Consider the following 6,183-nt stretch of genomic DNA (forward strand, 5'->3'; position numbering starts at 1 on the left):
GCGTGGAAATTGGAGGCATTTGATCAAGCAGAACAGGGTCTGGTTTCATCTTAACTGTTTCTGTTCTCCTGGTTGTAAATCTGGGGCAGAATGTGAGTGAGGGGTGACTTTCTCTACCAGAGGGTTAAATCCCACAATGCAAGAAGCGGTGCCCTCTGCTTGCTTGTTATTTTCTGACAGTTGAGACGCATCGCTGGATACAAGGAGATGTGTGTGTGTGTGCGTGTGTGAAGTTGTGTCTTGTCTCCGTTTTTGTTTTGCTCTTTTCTGGTCATGAGACCCGGAAGTTTTTTTTTTTTTTAATCACATGGCAGAGAGATATAATAAAAACAGAAAAATGGCGACAGTCACGTTGTGGCGAGTCTATGCTGCGTCATTAGATAATCTTCCTGCAAAGATCTCTAAGAACAAAGAGAAGAGGGAAAAGGAGCCCCGGCCGCAAAGGTGGGTGAGCAGAGGGCAGGGAAGAGAGGGTGCACGGGCTGCGATCCGGAGCAGCGCACCCTTTTGCAGCTCGGGGAGTGGGGGTGGGGGTATTGCAGGGCGTTGCAATCTTGGCATCACAAGTCCTGTGCTGTCCTCTCATAATTCACCGTTAGGCAGCGCTGGAAACGAAAGCCAGAGGTTTGTTTATGTTTTGGGGGAGGGGACCTATTCTTTGCGGGTGTGAGCGGGATGGAGGATAGGCAGGAGTTATCTTGCTGCGAGGGGTGAGCAAGGGAGAGGAGTTTTGGTTGGGAATGTTGTTTTCTTTCCAGCGCTCTCCCTGGATCGCAGGCAGCTGCCTCGAGCCAGGCTTGTTTTTCCTCGCACGCGTTGTGCTGCTCCCAACAGCTAGATGCATTGTAACCCGCTCTGAATCGCACGCTGACGGGCGCTCCGCGGACCGGGGGCCTGATTTCAGTGGGGACGGTTATGGAGGGAGGGTGAGGTACCGTTGTCCGTTTGCCGTTGCGGGGTTGTTTTTCATGCTGATGGGGAGCAGGGCTGACGCCCTGTGGGTCTCCCAGCCCCTGGCCTTTCGGGATGTGTGTGTGCAGTTTTTAATGTTGCGCACTGTTATTTTCCTTTAGGATCCTGGCATTGGTTCCTTTCCGTCAAGCGATTGTAAATATAGCCTGGATCTTGTTTACATGAAGCATCCAGCGGGAGGAGCCTGGGAGGAGGAAGATGGAGGAGTCTCCACGGGCACGGCTCGCTGGAGTGAGCTTCCCAAACGGGAAGGAGGAGCCAAGACGGGGCTGGAGTCTCCCTCAAGCAGCCTGGAAGCTGCCTGGTACGTGCGCTTGTCAGTTTCAGATTCGCTTCCCCTGCCCTCGACCACTGCCAGGCAGAGCTTCACATCAGCAGCCCTGGGGAGCTGGGTACCACGCTATGGCTGCAGGACAGCTGTGCTCTCACCCCTCCCAGACAAGCGACACAAACTTGTTTGATGGTGCTTTTGTTCCCACAGTGGCAGGCACTGGCACTTACTTCCTGGCTGAGATCAGCAAGGGAGAATGCCAGAGGTGCTTTTCCTAGTCTCTGTGCTCCTGTCCACACCCCTCACCCCCTTTGGAGCCACACCTCCAGTTCCCTCTAGCTTTCGCTTACATAGAAGCGTATTTACTTATTTATTCCAAAGAGAGGGCCTCAGTGCAAGTTCAGCTGGACAAATGGGGCAGGTGCAGGGCCAGATCCTAGATCACCAACTTGTTTCCTGACCTAGTAAGTTATTCTTTAACAAAGTAGAGAGACATTTTCTTTCCGTAGGCTAATAAGTGACAAAGGCCAAGTCCATGGCCCTGGTTCCTGCCATGCCAGCCTCTGTGATTGTTAGCAGATATTTTCGGCTCATGCTGCACTGAATGCAAAAAGCATCCCCTCCGCTCACAAATCAGGGCCGGCTTTAGGAAGTGCGGGGCCCAATTCGAACAGTTTCCATGGATCCCTGGCAGGGATTACTTTAAAAAAAACAAACACACCCCCCACATGTAAAAAAAAACCCAAAGAATAGGGGACTTGTTCTCACTGGGCAGTGCTCCGAGTCTTTGGTGGCACTTTGGTGGCAGATCCTTCATTCGCTCCAGGTCTTCGGTGGCACTGAAGGACCCACTGCCAAAGTGCCACTGAAGACCTGGAGCGCCATCAGCTGAGTAAAAATTAAAAAGGCACCTCTAGCCAGGGAAGGGATTCTCACTGGGCATGGGGCCCAATTCGGGAGAATTGGTGGAATAGGCCTAAAGCCGGCCCTGCCACCAATCACTACATTGAGCTCCCCTTACATGGGAGATGTTGGTCCATATCCAGCTGTGTTCTAATAATGGCGGGGGGGGGGTGGTTCTGAGAAAGATGCTGGGGGATCCAGGCAGGTTGCTAATGTTAAATTTGTTTGAATATTTTCGTGTATTTTTCAGGAGGGGGCCTCTAGGAGCTCGTTTCCAGAAAAGTGACTGAATACTTGTCCACAGACTATAGCTGATGAATGATTAATAATGTTTTAGAAATTTATTTATTTAATTATTCATACATTTGGTACACCAACAGCAGCACTTAGACTTCATCTATCAGACTGTTTAATGTTTAAGAAGGGAAGGAAGTCAAATAGACTAAAAAGGTAAGTATTGGTGGAAGGAATTAAGCAGAACATAGATAAAGAATGGAGCAGATTTTATAAACAATTTCCATTACAGAATTTTCCTCGATGGGAGAGTCTCATATTGTTGAATGTACTTGTCTCCTACCTCACTTACAAATGAAGAAGCAAATCTTGAAAAAACTAAAAGAATTTAAAGCCATAGAAAATATTGCTTTAATAACTGTCCTGGCACACTAGAGTCTTTCACCTCTAGGTGCTGTAAACTGCACTGTAGGAAGGCACTCCTGCCATATTAAAATTCCAGCAACTTTCTTAAGGAGTAAAGTCAGTCACTTACCCAGTGGCCAAAAGATCAATTATGTCCTTGTAACTGCAGTTTTCTGCTCTTAAGATCACACTCAAAGTAAAATATTTGTAATAAAGGTGTATTTTTTCCCCATTTTTCCTAGATTTGGATAAGACAGACCTCTTCCTATTCAGTGTCAGAGTCGACCTATAAAAATCAGAGATCTAATTCCAAGCTACATGCCAGGAGAAAAGAAAGTAAAGTTGCATTTGTGGGGAGAGGGTAAATAGCCAATTTAGTTTTTAGACTCTAATCAAAAGAAGTGTTGTTTAAGTCAAAATGCTCAAGAAACGTGGTAAGTTACCAACCCGAAAGAAGAGAGTAGTGGAAAGAGGGGGCGGAATGGAAAACAAGCAAAAATAAAAACAATGAAGATTATTTTTTTCAAAAGCAAAATCTGACAGCAAAAAAATAGAATATAGAATTGAAAACTTTTAAATCTGAATAATAAGCTGAACAAAAATACACACCGAAAAATGCACTTGAGTAAATTTATGTACTACATTGAGATCAGAGGGACTACCCCTGTACGTTTTCAGGATTCGGACCTATGTTACCTGACCATTGAGGAAAGCTTTCTTTTTAATCTAGAAAAGAAAGTGAGTGTTAAAAAATGAGAAGGCAGAGTAAATAGATCACCTTTTCATCAGCAAAATGTAAATACACCTAAAGCAGGGGGTCAGTAGCCTTTCAGAAGTGGTGTGCTTAGTCTTCATTTATTCATTTTAATTTAAGGTTTCGCGTGTCAGTAATACGTTTTAACGTTCTTAGAAGGTCTCTTTCTGTAAGTCTATAATATATAACTAAACTATTGTTGTATGTAAAGTAAATAAGGTTTAAGAAGCTTCATTTAAAATTAAATTAAAATGCAGAGCCCCCCGGACCTGGGCAGCATGAGTGCCACTGAAAAAATCAGCTTCCAGGCTGCCTTTGGCACGTGTGGCATAGGTTGCCTACCCCTGATCTAAAGTATCCAGCCTTTGTGATGCTAATAGAATGCTCTAATGACATTTTTGTACCTTTATATTCACATTTTTGAAAGCCAGGAAACACTTATTTTTTATATAAATCCTTAATAAACGTGTGCTTCTAGGTTACCTTACGGTTACTATTTTCAGAAAATGGCAGATTAGTCTAAGGATGCTGATAAATTTGCAGTTGATGGCAAATATATATTCTAATATTTTTGTACATATTTGCCCATTCATATTTGCATCCTGGAACAACATTGTATAACATATTGACTGGTCCCTTGTTTATATAACATATGTTTGTAATTCGTTTTAAAAATGCACAAATATTTTTTTTCAGGAAGCTGTGTTTCACATTTGTCTCTGTATTGCCCTCTTGTGTTAAAAATATGTAAGAGACCATTTTGGTAGTACTTGGACCCAGCTGAATGTTAAGCATTTCTGAATTTTAAAAGCTTTTTATTTAACTTAAGGAAATACATTGTCAGCTTAGTTGATTATTTATGTTATCCATAAAGTTCTTGCTCTGCTCCATTAGAAATATTTAAGTACCACTTACACCAATTAAGTCCATCAAATTCTTAAATGGAACATGATGTGAAATTTAAAATCTGTTAATCAATTTCTTTCCATTGTGAAACCTGATGAAACATTTATTTTAATATGCTGATTACAGAACTGATTCACTAGATTGGTTGTCTTTATTCAAAGAGAAAAACTACCATGACTTTTACAGCAGTACTTCAAACATAAACCAGAGAAAAATATTTTGATAAACTTCTTTCATTGTTTGCAATGTAATTCTTGATATCAGCCGTTTTCATTTAGACCTCAGTGTATGGCCCAAATGAACCATCACACAGCCTGAACAAACAAGCCCATCAGACAGCAACTCTTTCTTCAAATGCCAGGATCCTTTCCACATCCAGTGCTTGTTACTATTTTGGATTTGATCCTGCTCCCACTGAAATCAATGGCAAAACTTCAATGGGAGTAGGATTGGGCCTCAAAGGACCCCAGTGCTGCAGATACCCCTGTTGGAATGTTAGCACATCTGTAAGCGTTTGCAGAATGGAGGCCTTAGATGGTACTGTGAATCCCACAAGACAGAAGCCTTGTCTGTGTGTGTCAAAGTCCTAGCACTTCCAGTGTGGAACATAATACTTTGAAACTGAAAAGATATTATATCAACATAATTAACTCAACTATTAGATAATGGGTCCAGATCCTCCACCAGTGTAAATTTGTGCCGCTTCGTTGTCTTAAGTGGAACTATGCCAATTATACCAGTTGAAGATCTTGCCTATGTAGTTTATGTATGAGAACAGCACTCTACTTCAAATGCTGATTGAAACCAGAAAAAAAAAATGAGGGGAAAAAAACATTCATTCCATCAGTGATTATCTCCATGGAACGAGTAAATTATTTTTCCCCCTGTTAAAAATCCAAATCTACAGATACTGTATTTAAGACTTATTGGTAAAAGATTGTACAGCTCTGAAAAATACTTTAAAGCTGCATTGAATTTAACTGCACTGATACCAGTAAACCAGGTAATTTTCAAAAAGAGTGGATAAATTAACTGAAGTTTCAGAACACTTTAATAAATACATGTGGAAATGAACAAACGGGCATTAAATCTGTCATCCATGTCCTCGAAGAGCTGAACATCAGTATTTGATGTGATCTTTATTTTTGAAACACACAAGAGGAAACACTATGTAAGCACATAAATTAAGCACTATTCTCTATATGATACTAACAGACATAATGACTGACAGGCTGCCCTGGCTCAGTTATCACAGTGCTGATGCTGTCTATTCTAAAGGTACAGTACTGTGATAACTGAAGGATGGCAGCCATCTTAGCTTCACAAGAACCCAACAAGCAGAAATCAGAAGATCTCCTTATTTTCTGGATACTGGACATGCTTTGTTTATGGAAGTGATCATGTACTAGAGAAGAAAGATGCTTGATGTAAGGGTACATCTTAACTCACTTGAAGAAAAAAAAATAAATGGCTTAATAAAAAAAAAAGACCTTTAGTTCTACTGGAATATATAAAAAAAAAAGTCACTTTATATCTGTTGAGTTTGCCTGATAATTGACTGACTTTTTCTACTTTGAAGTTCTTTAAAAAATTTCAGGCTTTGAATGAGTACTCTAGGCTTTGAAGAAGCATGCTACAGAGTTTGAAAGATGATTATTCATGAAGTAACATTAGATGGAGGTCCCTATCCATTATGGAACTCATTGCCACAAGAAAGAAGAATGGATTCAGCACCAGA

The 6,183-nt window shown here is 41.5% G+C and overlaps 1 long non-coding RNA gene across 1 annotated transcript; it reads left to right on the top strand.

The window, feature by feature from the left end:
• Positions 1-284: 284 nt before the first annotated feature.
• On the top strand, positions 285-3,684 carry LOC115655797. Its single transcript, XR_004001513.1, has 3 exons — positions 285-444; positions 1,074-1,276; positions 2,397-3,684. It is a non-coding gene; the product is annotated as an uncharacterized LOC115655797 (long non-coding RNA).
• Positions 3,685-6,183: the final 2,499 nt, after the last annotated feature.

This window comes from Gopherus evgoodei, chromosome 8 (genome assembly GCF_007399415.2).
Source record: "Gopherus evgoodei ecotype Sinaloan lineage chromosome 8, rGopEvg1_v1.p, whole genome shotgun sequence".
Taxonomy (NCBI): Eukaryota; Metazoa; Chordata; order Testudines; family Testudinidae; genus Gopherus; species Gopherus evgoodei.